The 22,404-nt window shown below is 41.5% G+C and overlaps 1 protein-coding gene across 5 annotated transcripts in view; it reads right to left on the bottom strand.

Annotated features, from left to right (window-relative positions):
- Positions 1–19,219, bottom strand: part of CDC42EP3 (CDC42 effector protein 3) — a 35,135-nt gene extending 15,916 nt beyond the window's left edge. The window contains exons 1-2 of one of the 5 annotated variants that reach the window (XR_012994981.1): positions 18,793–19,219; positions 18,069–18,146 (exon numbers count right to left, since the gene is read on the bottom strand). The gene's annotated coding sequence lies outside the window, so the exon portion shown is untranslated. Of the gene's footprint in view, positions 1–12,064; positions 12,129–12,183; positions 12,203–12,587; positions 12,708–18,068; positions 18,147–18,792 lie in introns of those variants that run through there. The other 4 variants (XM_076334278.1, XM_076334280.1, XM_076334279.1 and 1 more) reach the window with 4 other exon arrangements.
- Between the last annotated feature and the right edge of the window lie 3,185 nt (positions 19,220–22,404).

Raw genomic sequence — 22,404 nt, 5'->3', positions numbered from 1 at the left:
GGGATTTTGTTGTTGTTGTTTTGTTTAAGTTCTCTCAGAACACTAGATATAGGTTATCCTACAATAATTCAAAATAAATCTATTTTCTTAAACAAAAATACTGCCACAGACACTGCTGTTAAACTCTTGCCATTCCTGAAAAGACCATAATCCATTTACTTTAGAGAACAAATGTGGAAAGGCAGAGACAATTTAGCATGGGAAGAGAAGAAAGCCCCAAAGAACAATGAAAAGAAAAAAATCTGCGCCTAATCAATAAACCAAAACTCTCCAAATACAACACATTAGCAGCTTGCAGTAGAACAGTTAACTTTTAATAGTCACCAGGATCCCAGGTTAGTGGCTGCTGATTAAGGAAGTTCACACCTCCCAAAGTGAGTGTTTCAGACCATCTGAAACAAGGCAGGCAGTTTCACCCAGGGTGCCAACACAGGCTGAAAGACCATTACATATTAAAGTGAAATCTCACTTTTAAAAACAAAAACATTGTGAAGACCTGAAAAATCCAAGGAGACTCTTAATCTGCCTTGCATTTTGGCTGTTACATTCCCAGTGATTTATTATCCAACAAGACGAACTGAGTGCTGCTTTAAGAACTTGATTAAGCCTACTAAATAATGAAACTCCCTTCATAGCTCTTGCTAGTCACCTTTCTTATACAGGAGAAGATACAGAAAATTTTCTTGTGTGTTTTTCCAAACACTGAAATATTCTTCTTGGACTTTCCATTGAAAGGCTGTCATTTACTAGGCACCTGGAAATAGCTATTTGCTCCTTGGTCAAACTTAGCATTCATGCCCTCAGCAGAGTGCAACAAAGAGTTTACCATTATAATGAACATCTTGGTACACATGCTGCATTTGGAAAGCAACAACCCCTCACCCCAGGAAGTACAATGAACTCCTATTTCAGTTCTTTTTCCTAGAACATTCCAATATTAAATGCAAGAAGCAAGAATGAAACAAAATTAACATGTTGAAACATTGTACCAGTTGACAGCTACTAATGACACTTTTCCAATAGCTTAAAAACCCACCAAGATTAATTTTTTGAGTCACTTAGTCTGCATATTCTCTCTCTCTCTGTTAGCAGTAATTAAATCAGAGTAATTATTGGAGGCTATAACTACTGCAAATCAGATGAGAATCAGGACTCTTGCTTTACTAAATAGATGACAAGATAACAAAACCAATACATCTGCAATGGAAGGATAGGTCTGTACAACACCCAATATACACAGCTCCTCTTCTGCCCAATACATCCACCCAAAACCAAAAGAATATTCTTTTTTCCTATCATGGGATCTGAGAGTAGATCAATTATGACTTCTTATACACCATCTTAATATGCCTGATTTCACAGGAGTTTCTCCCCATTTGTACACCGTAAAAGGTAGTGTCACTCCCAAGTCAGACTGATGTTACAAGATGTTACAAACAGAAGTTGTGGCATTTTTTTCCTCTGTGGGCATTAGGACTCGTGTGGGCTTTCTGCTCAGCAGGAGGACTTTCAACCTGCATTGCCAGTGGATGCTCTTAAACTCTTCACCTTCAATTAATCCATTTCAGTTGGAGAATTACCCTAAAATGACCTGCACCGGAAGACTGGGGATCAGGGGGAAGAGAGGAAAATTAACAGATAGATAATGGAAATGAGAGGAAGAGTGATCTTGATTAGCTGATATCCGAACATCAGCAAGCCACTGGAGTTTTAACAATAGCCAAAGTCATGCATTCAAGATTAAAATTTAAGACTAAATCACATAGGCCACACTTTCAGGAGGGAAGACTGTGCTCAGAAACAGTAATAAGAGTTTTGCAGGTCAGAAGAGATAATCAGCTGAACCTCATCCTCTTCTGCTGTAGTCACAAGGGGCTACTGCAATTCCCTGCTGCATTAAGAGGGCACTGACAAGGGAAAGGGAAGGTCCAGTAATTCTGTATTTGGCCATCACCATGTCCAGTCCCAGCAGCCACAATTCTGGGAGGATGCCACTACACAAAAGAGGGTTTCAGAAGAGCCACAAGACTGATACTATCACTTATGTTTGCTAGACTGAAGCTAGACAAAGCAAGGTAAGAATGGAAATGTACCTTTTTGTAACAGCAAGAACAATTTACCAAGGCTTGTGGTGGATTCTCTATTATTTGCATTTTTATTTAAAAAAAAAAAATTCTAAAAAAATGCCCGTTGTCTAATTCAAAGAATTCAGGCAGAGCCAGGAGTCACACTGACACAGAACTGGGTAACAATTCAGGAAAGGCCTACAGCTTGTCATAGACAGGTTCCCAATGGTCTGTTCTGGCTTTTATCATTCAAGATATGAACAGTATTTTTCCCTAAATACATGACATTTCTCTTAAGAATTAAATACTTTGGAAAGCATTTTTATCTAGGGAAAGCCATACTAAATTTTTAGAGCCTTTTTGTCCACAGATTATGTTTTCTTGGCCATCAAGATGATTATGAAGGTTGAAAGGGCAAATCTCCTGCGAGTTATCAAAATAGAGCTCTCATCCAAACTGTTGTGTTTGGAAAGTTCTTGTCTTTCAGCACAAAATAGAAAAAAAAAAAAATATATTTATGTTTGACACTACTTCAAATCCTGCATGGAGAACTGAATAAATTCTTTCCTGTCAAACTGCCATGAACAGTTTGAGATCTGCAAGGTTTAAAAGCTCTTTCTCCTCTGATGCTGTGCAAGCAGAAGGGCACGTATTTCACAGCAACTTAGCCTATTCAAAGTGAACAAGGAAAACTAAACATTTTAAAGTACAACTTTCTAACAAGGGTATCTCAAATCCATGACTGAGCAGAATCCAGTGTCCAACTTCAGATACTCAGTTTTGAAGAAAAGCACAATGAAAAAATGAGATGTGGCTTCATTCACTTTTACTCAAGAGAAATTGAGATAGAATATTGTCAGATTCAAGAACTACAACTATCATTTCTTTTCAAGCCACATCTCCTATATATTGTTACTACTGTAAAACTTGACTTTGGGATCACATTTGTACTTTCAGGATATTAACTCAAGAACTACAAACTCTGAAATTCAGAAAGCCCAGTAACTACTGACAGCTACCTCACCAGATGGTACTGAAAGAACACACTGAATCAGAGCACCTGAAGAATCACCTGGTACCATTTCAGACAAGGATCTTTAACGTACACACACACACACACACAAACAGCTGCTCCTACTTCCGCAGATACCACACTGTTTTATTACAGAGAGAATACACACAATTTCTTAGATGATGCCTTTTTAACATGTCCACCTACCCTTCAGATGTCTTGGAAGCTTGCATTTTAAAGCTCAGAGTTCTTCATAAATATCAGACTTTGCCATTCAAGCCAACTTTTTCTATCCTTCATCTGCAGCAGTCTGTATACATTTGTTTATTGGGAGCATTAGAAAGAGGTGGGAGAATTTTAACTGTTGTTAAACTGTTTCTCTAATGAGACAAAACAAAATTATGTATTTCTACTCCCCTGCTCTACCGTAATGCCCTTTACTCCTATGCATATACCACCCATCAAAATCCACAGCCTTGCTAAAAAGTTCTGGCACTTCTGTACTTTTAAAGCTAGTGCTGACATTCAGATTTGTATCTGGGAATGTGTCTTTTCCTGTTGCTGTGAATTACCAGGACAGTCAATTTTAAGGTGTTTTAATTGTATAATTCTTGCAAGATTCAGTAGCTTAGTGTCTGCCAGCTAAAGTCTTCCAAAATCCCCTCTCTATTAAAAATACCACCCCTCCTGCTTACATTGCTCTATCCCCACAAACAACTCAGCAGGAAGGAATAACCATCAACCCAAACTCAGAGGAAGGACAGAACCTCTGCCTAAGAACTAGGAATGTGGAACCAGGAGATAGAGGACAGTGGAAGTGGGGAAGGGATTGACCCTTATGCATAGATACAAGGGAGAAAGACATGTAAGCAGGCTTGATGCAGGAAAATTAGCTGGAATTTAGCAACAGGAGTTAATTTCATGTTTAGATTGCTCATTTGGATGTTTGAAGCCTGCTTCTTTCCTTACAGATTCTTCAGTTTTTTGCAGATTATATCTTTGTACTTTCAGAGATTACTTGAATACACTTAAAGATTTACATTTCAATGGATATACCCTTCTTACCAAAGGCAGTGTCAAAAAGCTTCCAACTTCTCTGTTGTTGCTTCATTAGATGCTACTCCTATCTCTTCCTCCTATAAGGTTGTCAGAGCATATCCCAGCAATCCAACTGTTATATCATGCCACAAAATACCTTATTTACAATGCATATTCCTCTGCCAAAGTAAAGGGACCATTGTAGTCTCAAGGTAAAGCAACTACTGCAACCTAAAAGTGAAATTAATTCTGAGACAAAAATCTGAAAGCTCTCTGCAACATAAACTACTTGATTGTTCATCGCTTTTGTTTGGAGATGTGGGTTTTATTTTTGTCCTCACAAATTCCTTTAGGAACTCCTACAGATTCCTAACCTACTTGGGCTCTTGCTATTGTAACTTTTCTTCTTTGGGACTAGAAATGTGTATTTTTAAGAGAGCTGTACAGCCCACTCTGCCATAAAATGGATGACTTTGTTGTCTTTGCTGTTGACCTTAGTGGATCTTATCTAAAAGGCTCTGGAGACTGAGATGGGTATTCATCATGCCTGAGGGTGCATATAGACAAAACCAGAAGAAATATAGCCTCCTTCCCCACTAAAATCATACCGTGCAAGTGGGGAAGGGACATACAGGAACAGAGCAGCTGCCATACAAACTACTGGTCCGCTCAGTCCACTATCTTGTTCCTAACAATAGATTTTCTATTCAGTCTGTATGACTTCTCTGTACCACTAATTACTTTGCGTATCATTAATAAGAAACAAGTTATTGTGTTAATGTTATGCACACATAATAACATTAACAATCCAACCTTTTCATTTAAGGTTTTCTTCAAACTGACTAGATTCTACCATTTACTCCTAGGCAAGATGACCAAACTGAGCAATGTATTACTATCAATTTGTATTATTGTAGCATCGGAAGCCCTAATCACAAGCCAGGTATCTAGTTTATTAAGAATTATGCAGACATAAAATGACAACAAAAAAATCTCACGAAAGACAGTTCTTCAGTTGTCGCATCTTTTGGGGCAGGGAATACTGTTAGCTTTGCAACAGAATTGTAACTGTTGTGAGCATCGCCTCCCTCCTGTTTCACCTTTCCACTCCAAGGGTTTGGACTGAAGTAAAATACAATTCTGTATGCCATATATACACACTGCATCTTACCCTCTTATGAACTGTGGTTATTCTTGCAAGGTCATCTGCTAGAGAGCTACGAGCAAGCCAAGAACCAGCTTAAACTTGATGAAGAGCAGTAATCTTTTGAATCTGGAGCAGGAACATGTGAGCTGCATCTGACATGCAGGACAATCAATGGCACTATTCTTTCCTTGTCCCGCTTTCACTCACCACATAGCTCTCCTACTGTTCAAGTCTTCCTTAAATTGGGCTAACCCCTAACATTATTTGTAGGAGCCACACATCCTTAAAAGAAGGGAAACACCAAAGACTACACAGCCACATACCGTCCTCCAGATGACTACAGACAAGTCATGCAAAAGCTAAAGAAAAGTGCCTTTACAAGGACCACAGCGCTGGGGAGAAATGGTATGGCTGGCCTTTACATCAAACTACAAAAGGCAGAACCTGCATTTTCTTTTTCCTTCACCCTCACTGTGGCACATGCAGCTTTTAGTGTCAGAGTTGCTTTTGTTTTTATTCTTTGTGGTTACAGAAACATGTACTCTCAAAGAACCAATGAGTCACATTAATGCTTCAAACAACAGGGAGCTTGTAAAATTAAAATTGATTAAGCTATCATTTGAAATCTGAACATTGAGAAGATTGGCCTAACCATTCTCTGGAGATAAATTTTAACCAAACTGAAACTATGCTTTAGTTCCCAAAAGACAGTTTATCAAATAATCCAAAAATAAAGACCAAAAAGTAATACTGATGACCATTCCCCAACAGAATTCATCATTAAAAGCAGTGGCAAGAGTGCCTGAACAAGATACTGTTCCTTAATGGTGGTCCGTCACATTGAAGACAGGATATTTATGGTGTGCATCTCGAGCACAGAAAAGGGGAGAGAAAAAGCAAACCAAAACATTCACCTTAAGCTCTGCCATATCTTGGACTAATATTTGCCTGAGTTTCAGATCTAATTTACCCAATCTCATGAATAAACAGAATTAAAGTCAAACTAAATCAAAGTATACACCGAATCACATTAACTGAGGCAAAAAGGTAAAGTTAGAGGTTTCTAGAAAATACTTAGATCTTCATGAAAAAAAAAAATATGTAAACACACACAATTTAGGCTTTACTTAACTAGAACTGGAGATACACATAGAAGGAAGAAAGAATGGAACTTGTTTCTGATCAACACATAGAAGGAAGAAAGAATGGAACTCGTTTCCAATCACGATATCTTGAGGGATACAATTTAAAGGATTAGATTTAGTAAGTATTAGAACAAAGAGGAACATTCAAAAATTGTTCTGGTATCACAAGGATTTTTTAAGGTTCTAAATTACTTCAGTATTGATTTTTGTAAAATTTAAAAGCTTTCTTAATGAGAAGAATCCATTAGTGCTGTCACACACTTCTTGGCAATATAATGAAATAAGGGAAAAAATAAACAAAAAGGCAAGAATGTAAATGTGGGAAAAAATCCCCAGCGACACTGGCATTACGTTCCTGTACATCACTTGGTACTAGTACACCACTCAAGCACTAGAAAAACTAACCAAACAAAAAACTGTCTACTACACAGGAGCTGACCCAGACATATGGCTTGAGAAAACCACCTTCTTAAAAGTCAATAAGGAGCTTTACTAGAATAGGAGAAACAGAGAAAGTGTTTATCAAAGCAACAAGATCCATCAGCCTCTTCTTCACTGAAGACTGAGCCTCAAATCTTGCCTGTCATCTCCTCCCTGTCTCTTCTTTGCTTCCTGCTGAAGATTTGAAACATTATTACTCATACTCTTACAGGTATCAGGGTTTCTCCTTGTGAAGATCATGACAGAGAGCTCTGCCAGCTAGAAAGCTAGTTTCACAACCTCTTTGGAGAAATGCTTCATAGATGCTGACTGTGGTGGCAGCAAAGCACCTTTGATCTTCCTTGCAGAGTATCGCTGAGAATTCTGAACCCCATAATTAGAAATATCATACGTGGAACACTAAGGTTGCAAAGTCAAAGAATGCAAAGTTAGGAAATCCCAGGATTATATTACTTGTGCAACCATTATTTGGTTCCTTCACCATCTGCATTACAATGTTGCCCAGCACCACCCAAAAGGACTACGACTATGACAGAGCAGGACCTTCAGCTTTAGCCCAGAATTTCCAACAGATCCTCTCTTTTTGTTACTTCTCACCTCATTCACCTCACACACTGTTTGAGGCAAGAGGGCTATGAGAAATAACGTGACCATAATGCACTATGTATCACCATTTTCTAACTTAGGGGTACTTGCTTTTGCCAGCATAACAGGCTTTAGGTTTTTGGGTTTGCTTGACTTTACTGTTATACTGTACAGACTTTTTAAAGAGTTCACTTAAAAAAAAAAAAAAAAAAAGATTTTCAGACTAACAGTTTGCTTTTATTTACTATTTTTATGGTAGTGTCTAATATTCTAATATGAAAAAAACCATTTGGAATGAAGACTCAACACCTGTTTCCTTTGTTTAAGGCACAACACAAATATTCAGATACGCACAAAATTTCTACAGCAAAACAGTGAGAACTAGACTTGAAACATCTGACATTTCAAAGGGACAGAATAAAAAAAATACACCAAACCCTACATTTTAGATCTTCCCAGCAAAGACATGAAGAAGTATTTATTTTTAGAAAGCTCTCTACAGATGACTTAAAAAAAATTAATTGCTATCTAAATGCATCTAAACAAGTTTGCAGACTTGACTAAGCAAGTCATACCTGGTTTCAGTGACCACAGCTCATCATCAGCACTCGTATCTCTACACAAGGTCAGCTGCTGTTTACACGTAACCACAGAAAAGTTCACATAGCTCATTCAGAATGAGCCCCAGCACAATAACTCACTATATTAGTCCATTTAATTTCTTATCTAACTTGTTCCCTGTTGACCTTTATGATAGAAATCAAAGCAGTGTATCAGACTTGGTGAACTTTCTTCTATTATTCAGTGCAAGTAAACAACATTAACGCAACATTTACATAGTTAAGTTGTATGTTGCTGTCCCACACATAGTGGGGGTTGAAACCCTTAATGTGGCTCCCTGGCATTCATGAGATTCTAGTCATCAAGTTTTAAGAGTATTGTGCAACTTGCATAATTTCAAAGATAAGTATAACAGTATTTCAAATTACCTTTGCTAAACATACATTTCAGTAAAATGGTCTTACATAAAAAGCTACTATGGTCATGAAAATACGATTTAGTTTGAGTATTCAGCTATTGCTTTCACATTTTCAGAGCTTTAGGTATTAAAATGTGCTACTCATTTGAGTAGCAGGCTCAGCCTGTAAATGGCTTATCTCCCCTCTTTAAAAAATAAACCACAACACAAACAAAAAGGAGTAAAACACATTCAACAGTTCACTAGCCTGTCAAAAGAAAAATCTCACAGTTGCTTACAAAAAATATTAACTAACTGTGCTCTTGTGGACTTAACTAATGGCAGAACCGTAAGACAAACATTTGTTTCTACACCTGACTATTTATTCCATAAATGTCAATGAAACCCAAGTAAAGGTATAAATATATCTCATCACCCTGGTAACTCTGTCCATTTGTAATCATCTCATTTTATCTTGGCAGCGTGTTTTCTGAAGCTTTACTACATCTTGCTTTAACCCTTAAGCTACGAGGAAGCTAGTCTTCTTGTCAGCTGGTTCCAGCTGCTCCTGTTACACCCATCTCCCCAGCAGTCACCATGCTGGATCAATATCTTTGCTCAATAACATTATGAATGTAAATACAGAACATTGTAAAATATTGTAAGCAATGTTTATCTTCATGAATGTCATCCAGAAATCTTTCTTATTTAACATAGCACTAGAAATAGATCTCTTCCTCAGCATGAACTTTACCTGAGCTTGTACTCAGTAGTTGCATCTCATTCTGCCATCCTGCTTCACACAAAACCCTCCCCTGCATGGTGCTTCAAATCCGCTCTCACTGCTCTACCCAGACACATCCATCAGCACCAGCTAGCTGCTTTCACTGGCTAGTAACTGGTCTGCTTTGTAGTGAGAGGAAATCATTTAAAAACAGTCCTCCGTCTAACACCTGAATACAATTCTCCCCACATCCGCATTCAAGTTCAGACTTGAGTTTATTTGGGAAATTCACCTTGCTATCATCACAACAGAAAACAAACAAGCCAACCAACCAACCATAGGATATACCTTCAGCTGACTGCCACCCCTGTAAGCGCCATACCCGTGGGGATACCATGTCTTTGGAGCATGGCTGTACCTATTAGGCACAGCACACCCAATTAGTTCAGTTTTACCACTGGGGGAGGGAGAGGCAGCCAGTTCTCCCCAAGACGGTTCAGATCTTGAGAAAATATATTTACTCTGCCTTGATCATGATAAGGGGGTGTGTGTGGAGTAAAGAAGCGATGCTTTTTGTTTGTTTTGGGTTTGGTTTTTTGGGTTTTGTTGGGGTTTGGTGGTTTTGTTGGTTTTTTTGTTTTTTTTTTTCCAAAAAGTAACATTTGCATGCAGGAGGGTGAAAGCCTGCAGTGTTTGGTGTTTTATATCATTATGAAAGGCCAAAACGGACACCACGTGACCTCATCCACAGCAATTCTGTCAAGGAGGGGAAGGAACAACTGGTCAGAGAGCATCGCTGAGCCCCTGGGACACAGCCTCACTGGCAAGAAGCGAAGGAGAACATGATGGCAAATTCTGCATGGCAGAGGGAAATTTCTTTTTAAATGCCAGTTCTCTCTCCTACCCCAAATTATTTCTCAAGACTTGGGCAGAGGCCCAGAATTTCTTCTATAAGAAGTCATCTAGCTTAGAAGACTATAAACTAAAGCAGCATACCTAATTATGACAAGCTGAGAGCAAAACATGTTTTGCCACGAACCATGGCTTTCTTTGGTTACAGTAAAGCTGATATAAGTGGTTTGGAACAGTTTTAGACGCCTCTTTGAAGTCAATGTGACATATAGCCACAGCAGTCAAATAGGGATGGTGCAGAGCCACGCTGCCTCAGGGAAAGAGTGGCTCTGGGCTGCCTCTTAGGTGATACCCATCTCTTTCCTTTCCAAAATTCACCCAGGCCACCTCCTGGTGATTCTGGCTGGCTTTACCGATCACAGAAGAGAGGCAGAATCACAGAGGTAGTTTCTGCAGCCTGATTTTCACTTCTGAGGATGCACAAGGTGCTTCTGAGAGAATAGTAACTGTGATTATCTTTAATCTAAGGAGGAGATAGGCCCCATTGTTTCCTTCCCAGATACCGTTGGCTTATGCTGAGGCCAGGAAAAATCCCTTCAGTACTATCCTCAAAACTCTCTTCAGTACTATCCTACCGACTGAAGAACCTGCTCAGTTCCTCTCCTCTGTGTGCTGTAATAAAAAACAAATGTTCAAAACAAGGAGTGCCCTGAACATAGGAGTTTCCTCTTACTTTTCTGAATGCTTCTGCTCAAAGACTATTTTTAACATGCCATAGAGCTGAAGTAAATCTTAACGCTAACACTAAAAAAGGCTGGACCCTTTCAGTACGAGCTACTTTAAAAATAAATCCTTGAGACTGTAATCACCTGCTGATATATGATTTTATGTTTAGCCAGCTGCTAAGATGCCACATCTGTCACTCCTTGCTTCCACAAACACGCTTTCCTTTTCTGTAGGGAAGGAGAAAATTCTGCTCCTGGAATTGCGCTGAGTATCATGATGCCTTTTTTGGTATCTCTGTCATTCCTCTAAACATCTGAACTGCAGCACACAGATTGTAAGATTTCTGGTACTGTGCATCTTAAGAATTGTTCAGCTTTAGATTTTCATACCTTAAAGCCTCTGATTTTTGCCCTGTACTTTGCAGAGCAATGTTACATATTTATAACTTATAGGTAACTGAAAATAATGGTCTACACGAGTAATTTCACTCCCGGGAGTGCTCCTTGCCTCCCTCCCCCAAACATTTTTCAAAGGCAAGTACGAGATCAGGACCACATTTGTTACATTAAACATTTCATAATAAGCCCTCTTCCTATTTTTAAAACATAACAACAATCTACAGTGACGCAAGTCCTAAATTAATTACTTCCTCTATTTTGGTCTCTTTTTAATTTCAACTGAAAATAAACCGGGTCCCTCTTACTAATCTACCGCCCGCACTTCTTCAGCAGCAACCCGATACTAATTCTTACTCCACTTCCCGGCTTGAACTCTGTTCGACAACCAGCATCACACCGGCCCGCTGCCCTTCTCCCCAGCCCCGTACTCGCCCTGGGTGCAGCCCCAGCCCCAGCCCCGCAGCCGGCGGCGGCGCCTTCCAGCGCACGGTTATTTTTAAACCCACGCAGGAAGGCGCAGCAAAAGGGGACGTCCAGCACAAAAAACGCCCGCGCTGTTTCGGGGCGATGTCGGTATGCCTCCTGCCTCCAAGACAGGCCGTAAGATCAGGTATGTCAAAATACGCAGGGAAGAAAATTTAAACCGATTATAGGGGCGAATTTCAGTTCGGAATTTCAGTGATGTAGAAACACCCCGAGACGGTCTTAGCAACGCGACTGCTCCGGCATAAATCCCCCAGGCAGCCAAACACGAGGATTAATGAATACTCTCCCAGGCCACCCCGAAATGCCTCCCTTCCCTCCCAGGCTCCCTCCCTGCCCCCCGAGCGGGCGCGGTGCGGCACCGCCGCCGCTCCGCAAGGAAGAGGGGCCGTGCCGGGCCCCTCACCGCCCCCCTGGCCCCGGCCGCGCAGCCCGGCGGCGGCAGACCGCCCCGCTCCGCGTACACGCCGCCTCCGCTCCCCGACTTACGGCGCGGCCGGCTGCTCCCCCGCCGCTCCTCCCTCCCTCCCTAGCAACCTCCCTCCCGCCGGTGCGGAGCCGGGAGGGCAGCGGGGCCGCCCCTCCGCGACTCGGGGCGAGCGAGGCACCTGTGAGCGCCTGTCAGTGCGCGGGCGGGCGGCGGCGGCGCCCCGTGTCCCGGGGGCGCGGCGCAGAGCCGCGGGCGGCGAGCGGGAGCCGCGGGGAGGCGGCGCTGCGGGCGGGGAGGGCGGGCTGCAGGGAAATCCTGGCACCGCGGAGCGCCGCCTGGGAGGCGGGCAGGGGAGGCGAGTAACAACCGCAATAACAATAAAGGGGGGTTCCCCCCCCCCTTTTTTTTTTTAGTTCATTGAGGGGGTGGGGGTGTTGGCGGGGAGCGCCGGGAGGCCACCCCCCACCCCGGCAGTGCCCCGCTGAAGCCCTCGGGTGGGCAGCCCCCCTCCCCCGAGCACGGCCAGCTCGCAGGCGTGCTTAAAAGCTGATGATTTTTCACCCAAGCCCTCTTCCCCTTCACCTCCTCGACGCCCCGGTCCGTCAAGGGCGAGGCTTTCAGCCCGCTCTCCGCAGCAGCGCCCGCCGCACTCATTCATTCTGCCTTTCCTCCATTATTGACGCGTTTTTAAGGAGCGCGCAGGCTTTCGCGGCTCCACGGTCTGCGATTTGCAGGTAAACGGCAAATACTGCGAGAGCTGGCGAGGCGCAGGGGCGTCTCCCCCCGCCCAGCGGCGGGGCCGGAGCTGGGCAGCGGCGCGGAGGTGCTGCGCGGGGCGCGGAGCATCCGGCATCGCCTCTGCGGGACCCGCCGGGGCCAAGAGCCCTTTAATGACAGATTTAAGGGCACCTGCCCATCTGTTTTACACAAGTGAAACTGCCTTGCCCAGAACGTGAAAGGGCTCAGGACTAGGAAGCCCATAAATACTGAGCTGATGTTAAATTTTTTACGAGTTCCTTGGTTAATCCGGATAGAGACCCCGGTATTGTTTCACTTCTCCCGGTGACATCCTCCCAGAGGTTTCTGTTGGCAGGTACCTGAACGCAACGCTCCGCGTCCGACAGTTTTACCGAAGGGTCATTTTTCAAAATGTTACGTTTGGCACTGCAGTACAAGCACTGCATGTGCATTTATTGAAATATTAAGTGTGGTACATACCTTACCCAGGCTAAGGTATTTTTATAAATATTTGCATAATTTTCATTACGTATGGCATTTTTAAATAAGTGTAAACAGTGGATGCATTGTATATAAATGTATACTTAGTTTAAAATATGTTTACATACACACATCTGGGTGAGAGAATTTTCCCCTTTGCTCTCTTTGCATTGTTAGCACTGGAGCACAGGGCAATTGTATTTTCTTTTCTGTAAATACAGTGCCCAAATTCAGAGAACGTTTTCATTTCAAGGTGTCGAGACTGTAATATTCAGCATGCCTGCAGACTGCTGTGCCCTTACGCATACAGGGTGATGTCCCTGGGCAGGAAACGTCAGGTCACACGCAGCAGTTTGTACCCCGATCCTGCTGTCTGAAATAAAATGCAGAAAATGCTGCCCTTTCACATGAAATTTCTCATTGCTGAAGTATTTTCAATTCTATGAAAATCCTTTTAGCCACTTGATTTGCATAACATGACATTTTTTAAAAAAAACCAAGCCCTCCATATGTCAGTTTAATAGCTGAGGGTGAAGTCGCTTGCTCCATTGGAGCAAGGGCTTCGTGCAAACAGTCCTTCCCCTGCCTGGCGTGCAGCCCCCCCGCTGGGAGCAGACACCGACCGAGCAGGTGGTTGGAGGGAACAGCCCCGCCACTGCCCAAGGGAACAGGATGGCTCTGTGCAGTGGCCTCTGATGGTACTGAAGGCATGGCCAGAGACTGCACAGTTCCAGTAATTCTTAATTGCTATTGCAGATGCCAAAGTAAATTTCAGAGCAGCCCAGAGGCTGCTCCCAGTTTATGCAAAAGGACAGTCAGAGAAAACAGCTATTATAAAGTTTGTGTAAGCAAAAGAAAAAAGTATTCTGTAATAAATCCTGGCTTCTTTGGATACATTTCCAACTTTGCAATTATTCAATTATTTATCCTGCGTGAATGCACTCCACGCTACCTTTAATCTACCAACTCTACTCTTGAGACTACTTTCTCATTTAGGAACCTAATTTAAGTGGTTTAAAACTTTTTAAAAGTGACACTCGAGGGATGACATTGCTCATACTTCTTTTTAGTTCAGAAAGGACATGTGTGTGGGCATGCATGTGTGTGGCTTCGTGTGCTGAAGCTGAAGAAAAGCCACACAACCATTTCTGAGGACAAAACAGACAGACACACGGATTCATTTGCTATAATAACAAGCTGGCAACATTTTACAGCGGCACACTCAAAAGCTTGTCCCAGTCGTGTCACACATCCCTGCCTCTTCTGAATACTTTCCCTAGTTCTTCTTTTTCAGAGCTGGGTTTCAAACCTCTGTGTGCCACTGTACTGCACACAGTTGGTTTAACTCAAGTTTCTCTCTTGTGCTCTTTCATATCGTGACCTCCTGCGCCTCTGACCTGCGGCACCTGCTCCAGCTTTTCCTCTTCAGTTTTCCCTTGTCCTTATCCCTTCTGAGATTCATGCTTGTTTTCACTGTGCTGAGGAGACGACCTGCTTTTCTTTAGCCCTAAAGGCCTATTCGTCCCGAAGCCACAGCCACGCCATTTCTGCTGTTCTTGTATCATTGCTCTTAGCTTTTCCAATCCCATGTTAGTCACCCCAAGGTCGTCAAAGGCAGGCTGCATTCCCCAGTACAAGGAGCACATTCTTTACCCTGCACTGTGCGCAAGTGTACCGTCATAGGCCATAATGATACTGGTTTGTTCTCTTATGAAGAAGCAAAGGACATATTAATAGGAAAGTGTTATGTGTATACATAAATACAGTTAGTGTTTTGAGGCAGTAATGGTTTAGAGAAAAGTTTCAGTTTCTCTGCAGAAAAAATGCCGATCCCTTCCCCAGCTTAGCGTGTTATGGGAAACCCTGGAAGACACAAGTGTAGGGGCCAGAGGCAGAACCAAGGTTCCTAGGAGAACCTCAGTTTTGAATGTCTTCAACTTTTTAGTAGTTAAAGTATCAGCATTAATAATAACATGCAGATTTTGAATTCATCATCAGGAAGGAGTGATGGGATCCTCTGCTGTTTGGTCTCTTTCCACCACAGATCTATGCTGTCTCTCCTGCCATTTCAAACCTCTCTCATTAGAAACTAAAACTGAAGTTTAAAGCATGGTCTTAAGATTCCTAAATGTCAGGCATGCTTGAATACTTAAATACTTGAATACTTACATCTCTGTGATATCTAGAGAATGTAAGTATCTATTTAAATGCTTTGCTGAATCAGGACGACTTCTATTCATCATGATACTGGTTTTATTTATATATGCCCAACTCAAGTCCATAGTGCTTTTGCATTTCTTTCAGCTGGAGCTAGATCGTGAGTTTAGTGAGGATTGTTAAGCACTCTGTTATGCTTTGAAATTGTATGTTTAAAAGCTGTACTTTGACAAAGGTTTTGTGATCCTTAAAGTACACATGATTAACTCAAGCTCTGGAAGCTAAGAAGTTAAACTATTTAATGTAAACACTCTTCATACTACCACCATAAACAAGAAAATGTTACTAAAACCTTTTTCAAAAACTGCCTAATACTGTTTTCCAGTGTTCCTGAAGATTGCATTCTGAAATACTATTGCTAAATAGTGTTTAGCAATATTATATAGGAATAGTCTAAACATTTGTCTCTTTTTTAATAATTCCTGTGGATTACCAATGCACACATATCCAAACACGCAACATTTCTGATAAGTTACTTTATAAAGTGATAGAACTGTGGGGTCAGAAGGGACTTTGGGGTCATCTCCTCCACGTTGTGCCCTGATGCAGGATCAAGCACTTAACTTTTAAAACCTTCCAAAATCTCTGGACCCTGCCATGCTCTTTTCCAGGGGAGACACAGCCCCTTTAGAGTTCCCTGAAACAGGCTGCTACATAGCGCATACAAACTCATCTCCTCAGCCACCTTCCACAGTCCCTCCCAGATCCCTGTGCCACTGTGGGCAAGTTGGGCAACCACATGCCTAGGCTGTTCCTACACGTGTTCCACTGATGGAAATTCCACAACCTCCCGAGGTAGCTTCATAGTCTCATCCTTTCACTATCTGTATTTTTTCTGTTTTCCCAACAGATACACAACTTACATCTCTCTCTGCTGCAAGTTAGTCCGCTTTCTTCCCTCACTAAGCCCGGGGAACAGTGAGACCATCTTCTTCATAACAACCCTGTTTGGAGGCTGCTATTTTCCCCAACCGTATAGGTTTTTTCTCACCATTTGCTCTTACCAAGTTGAAACAATGATCAGGGCTACCTAATACAGCTTCTTTTCACGGAAATTATTATGCAGCGTTGGAAAGAAAACATGATCAGACTGAGGGAAAAATCTTCTGCAACTTGTTTGCCACAGATTATTTCTATAACTGTCACTTTGGGAATTTCTATAAATAAAACCACTATCACTCTTCTGAGAAGTGAGCGTTTACTACCATTTTTTAAGCAATGAAAAAATACAGATCTGTTTTTCATCTAAATTCTTTATATATTTGAAATCACTCAGAGAAGAAAGTCCAAAGAAATGTGGTTAGGTTTGACGAAAAGAAGCCTCCCAGTGGGATATTTAACAGAATACCTAGAAAACAGTGTTGAAAGACTTACAATATTTGGAACCCATTTTTTCAACTCTCGTTCCATGACCTCTGTGCTCCAGAGGACCTTACTTGGCTTTAACTCATTATCCTCTGTGGTGATAACACTTTGGACCCAGGGGAGAAAGGAAGGACTAATTGACCCACGGTTTGAGCAAGGCTTTTGCCTGACCTTGTACATATTAATGACGGGTGTTTGACTTTCAACTTTTTTTGGTATTCAAACACGGCACAAGATTTGGCTTTCCTAGTCTGTCTTTTCCTACTGCATTATGAAACGCCAAGTGGAAGCACACGTGTGTGCGGGCACCAACCTTCCCCCCCACTCCCCAGTCTTCCCAGGCTGCCCAGTACTGCTCAGGGAAGTGCATGGGGTGGAGTGGTGATTCAGCTGGTGAAAGGAGGTGGTGCTTCACACACTGCCCGAAAGGGCTTTTCCTTTCTTGTGTCATCTGCTCTCTCTGGGTCCCCTAAGCTCAGCGCGCTTTTCTCTGCAGAACTCCCCAGGGAGAAGAGGACAAAAATTCCATAGCGTTTGGCAGGAGGGGATGCAAACGAGTCTCTAGTGCCTGATGAATGCCACTGTCTGTGATCACCAGCAGCTTCAAATACATCACTAATTAATTTTTAATAAAAGGAAGTTAATGTCTGTTTTAAGCTTAGAAGGGGAAAAGCAAACCAAAAGTCACTTGAAAGGATATTGCGGTAGCTCATACAAATGTAATCAATGGATACAGCATAGAATAAATATTAATTTTAGTAATAATTGCTCACTTTACAAAGAAAAAGATGAGTGAAAGAACAATGAGAGCTCTGCAAAATGTTGTCTTGCTTAATATGAAAATTTGTGCATCACTATCAGCATTTAGGGACTAATTCTGAAAGTGCTGCGTACTCTTCCCTTCCATTAACTACTGTGGGAGTCGAGAGCACCTGGCGTCTTGAGGAATCAGGCTCTTTGGCAGTTTTAATTTAGTCTGACAATAACGCTGAATAAAAATATTCTTGGGGATAGCCTGCAATTATATAGCATGAGCTCATTTCTTCATTATAAAATGTGAGCTGAAACCATTCATAACTGCCAGCCAATATTACAACAGGCAAGTCCAGTTTTTCATTGCATGGGAAAAGCACTAGCGAGCTTAATGAGTTTCAAAAATAGCTGCCACATCAGAAAATTGTAATTGTGCTTGTTTTTCTAATGTGAATACCTGTTCAGCAGACATCGCTTAAACAATGGCATCCAAATAGACCAGGGCATGTAAAATAGCTACTTTTATTTGTCAGCTGCACACCCATTGTTTTCAGTCAGAGCCTGCAGAGCAGCTTCAGCTGTACATTCCTGGGAAGTGAATAATATCAGTTGAGATTACGCTGCAGTACCACATCTATTACAAGCACATTATAAAGATTGAATATAACCTAATTAGGAAATGCTGAACTCGGCTGGGTGTGGATGTGGGCTGGTAAAGAGTCATTTTACATGACCTTCACTTGCTGAAAATGAGAGTTCACAGAGGATAAAGCAAAGGTAACAGTGTAGATTTCAGTCCCGAATCCAGATAACACATACGCAGCTCATATTCCTCAAACCCTTACCGCTAAGTTAAACAATTGCTCCCCGAGTTTCACTTCCATGAAATGCTTTTGTAAACACTTTGCGAATCCAGCACGACAAACCAAATTTGGTCACATTCTTATTTTTGATGCAGATGAGAATCAGAGCTCTATTCTGGCTTTTAGTGCTGGAAGGAAGAGGTTGCAGAGGGAGGCAGCCGGAGTTTCTCCCAGGAAGCCATTCTTCTGTGTGCCCTCGCAGAAGGTTGTATTTCCCCAGCATCACCTATTACAGAGCCCCTTGCCTCCACCACATGCAGAAGGAGAGCTTAGCAAGCCAGCTGTCTCCTTTGGGTCCTTGCACACTCCCTCGGCTAGGTATTAAAAAACCAGCAAAAGACCGCAAATACCTGTAGACCACAGTGTCCTACCTGGATCATGGGACAATTCCAGCTGTAATGTAGCTTCAGGTTTTCTTCATTTTTGGATTTGGATGGGATGTATTTAGATGATCAGAAGATCTTCTGGGTTTGTTTTTTTAGATTCCTTAAGGGCTCACGTTCACTAGGCAAGTGAAGGGGCAAACTCTTCCAACAGCTTCATGGGACCTACCTCTTCTTGTAGATCTGGCTCTTCTGACATCCCTTCTGGTCTGCAAGACAGGGTTGTTTAGTTGCTCTCTGCTTGCAGCCTTACCACAGCATCACTGATGAGCATTACGGGATTTCACAGCTATAAAAATCTGTATCAGCTGCCCCTGTGTCTGCACGTTGTTGTTAGCCAGGCATGTTGCTGGCTAACAAGAAGTCACTGACAAAATGCCTTCAAACATGTCTCATGTCTTGCATTTACCTCCTGGTTCCAAAATGAAAGTAGCATTAATGCCAACAGCTGGAACAGATCAGTGCTCCAAGTTGGATTCATGCCTTACCACTGATTGGAATAGAGGTTGCAGAGAGAAAACTTCAGCATGCCAAGCTTAAAGTAGTTCACTATGTTTATGGGACAAAGTCTCATCTGTACAGGTACTCACAAAGGACAGACCAGTTTTCCCCCAGCACACCACAGAATGGTGCAATTGAGCATGCAGTTAAAACCAGTAAATATAACCTCAGACATCACGGTATGTCCCATAACTGAATACAGTACCAGAATAGATACACTTGAGCATAGCTCTGCTGTCCATGTGCTTAGACCTGAGCTAAAAACCAATAATTACCCGTCTTCTTTGCCATGAATGTATTTTTGAGACCCTATTCCCACCAGAAACAAAGGAATGGTTCATCTTTTCTTGTGCTGGCCTTTGCACATTGTTTAAGCACTATGACATTGATTCTCAGCTGATTTTACTGTAAGTCGAGAATAACTATTAAGATCAGTGGCATGATGCTGGTGTGAAATTGCATGCAGGCGTCACTTAAAGAAAGGCACTTCATAGAGACATGTCTTTACTATGTATTTACTACGGTGTGCACCTCTGCATCTCCTGATGTTACCATAGGTGTGCCGCTCCTGTCCTGTGCCCTGTAGATTAGGACCGTGTCTGCCTCTACCATAGACTCCATAAACACTGGAGACTTCTTTCTTCTCACAAATGTGATTAGTTATGTCTATCCTCTGCATCAATATCAACAAAATCTGCATTTAAAATGCAAACTAAAATTACCTATTCCACAGTCCCACAAATATTCTCTAGTTCACAACTTACACAAGTCACAAACCAAACTTGAAACCACCAAAACCCCCAAGATTGTAAAGGTCTGACTTTTTTCTGTTGCCCGGTGTCCCCGGAGCAGTTAAGGGAAGTGAGTTGCTACCTTACTTTTGAAGCACTAGTTTTGAACCTGTTTGTGGGCCCCTGGTGCCCACTTCTTATGAAAGGTAAATAAGAAAAGAATGCTCATTGTCAGTAGGTTTGTATCTGCACAGGAAAATTTTTAGGAGCCCGCAGTTTGAGAAAGATGGAGGTAGCCAATCCAGGACATGCACGTTCACACCTTTTTCTTACACATGCTAAAGACTTAGCGATTTATTTTAGACAGAAAAGCATTAGTGCGAACAAAATATAGGGAAAGCTTAAAAATGGTTAGCATGATAAGATCTGAAATAAATTTTTTAAAGATACCTCCATTTTGTAAGATACCTAGTGCATTTGCAGAAAAATGTCTATAAACCTAGTAACAAATATAACTGTTATATATGTTTTAATTTTCATAATATTCACATCAATTATGGTAATGTTTTTACCAGTGCTCCTGTTATATAATTAGATGACCTGACATCTGGCTAAACAAACAACATACTGTATGTGATTAAAACACTGATCAAATTGCATAGGATAACAATATGACAGTGCTGGAAAAATTCATTTGCTTGTGATAAGTAGTGGTGGGGTTTTTCCGCAGACAAAAACACTTTCATCTGAAGAATATAACCGTCATTAACTCCTCCTCTCCCTTCCTCACCATCCCACACGTATATAAATATGTTGTCATCCTAGAAGATCATTTGGGAAGCAACCGGACTAATCTTTTTAAATGTGGTAACAGCCTACAAACTGGCCGTTAACTACAGGCAAAAAGTGCCCTGCTAGTGTAATTAAAGCCTAGAATAAGAAAACTCCCACTTAATTCAGTAGGAATTTTGCCTGCACTAGCTTAGTCCAGAACCAGGTGCTTATGTTTTGGGGGAATTTTGACACTCAGTGAATATTTTAAATCCCATTCTGTTTTAGCTAAACTAGTCTTTTTGAGTAACCTCTTAAACAAACTGGTATGACTGGAATACGTATTCTAGAGAAGAAAGATGTGTATCAAACCTTAATCAACAGTCTTTCTGCTGAATGACATAATTTGTTTTTCTTAAGTAACCACAATATGTACAGGTTTTTATTTGGGATCTGGTATGTTTAATGTTGGCTTTCTGTTTTTTTTTAATGTGGTTTACTATAGGTGTATTACACTTACACTTATGTCTATTAAAACTACTGGAGTGGAACAAATAGAGTCAGTTAGTAACATCTGCCAGTTTACTAGAAACACACAAAGTGTTTTTGTTACAAGATTTCCATTACTTGCAGCAGCCAGTGCTCCGAAACCTCTAAGAACAGCTCATTCTATTTGGTCTAAATTTTCAGCTGGCTACACAGGGGTGTGTGTTAACCCAAACCAGATTATGCATTTGAGTTGATATCATCTGATGATGGAATTAAAAAAAAAAGCCCAAAAGTTTGTCACAAGTCCTCCTGCAAGTGCGGACAATATGGAATCTAATAAACCTTGCTGGATCTGAGCTAGCACTGCACAGAGAGCAGAAAACCACACCGGTTTCCAACCATTTGCTTATTTAGCCTGTCTGAATGCTGAGAAAATCTTGTTGCATGCATCTTTATATTTTACTTCTGTTTGTCTGTTCAAGACTGTAAAAAGTAAACGTGAAAGACACAGAAAAATGTGAAATTCTTTCAGATATCTACTTTTCCTTCATTTTGATCTGATTTGTAAGAAGTGGGAGTGTATTTTTTTCCCATCAACTTTGAGTTCCTTACAAATATTTCACACAGATTCATCAATATTCAGTTTAATACTGGAGCCACATCAGCTTAAAGCTAGGTTATTAGTGCTCAGCTTTGGATTTCCAGCCATGTATGGCTATCTTGCATTTCTATCCTTGAAGAGATGACTTTTCTACACAGCCTATTCCATTTTTAACTGGACTCCTAACTGACGTGCAAATCTCAGATGTATGCTTTATGCAGTACAGGCACATCTTTTGGAAAAAAGACCTTGGCACCATTGAAAAATGTCACGTGATGACTCTCTCATGACATGTCCAACTATGAAAAAACTACTTAAAAAATGCATGGTTGAAAAAAAATGCCAGCGCAGATTACAGTAAATTCCCTAGTGGATTCCATCAAGAAAGGAAGGAGTCTTACTCAGCATTTACTCATAGTCAACTAGTTCCTGAAGTGCCGAACAAAGATTTACTCAGGCTCTGATTTGGTAGGATGCGCATGTGGAGATGCAGAGGCGATCCTTCCT

This window comes from Aptenodytes patagonicus, chromosome 3 (assembly GCF_965638725.1).
Source record: "Aptenodytes patagonicus chromosome 3, bAptPat1.pri.cur, whole genome shotgun sequence".
Taxonomy (NCBI): Eukaryota; Metazoa; Chordata; class Aves; order Sphenisciformes; family Spheniscidae; genus Aptenodytes; species Aptenodytes patagonicus.
The sequence above is the reverse complement of the archived record's forward strand: the minus strand, read 5'-3'. Positions and strand labels throughout refer to the sequence as shown.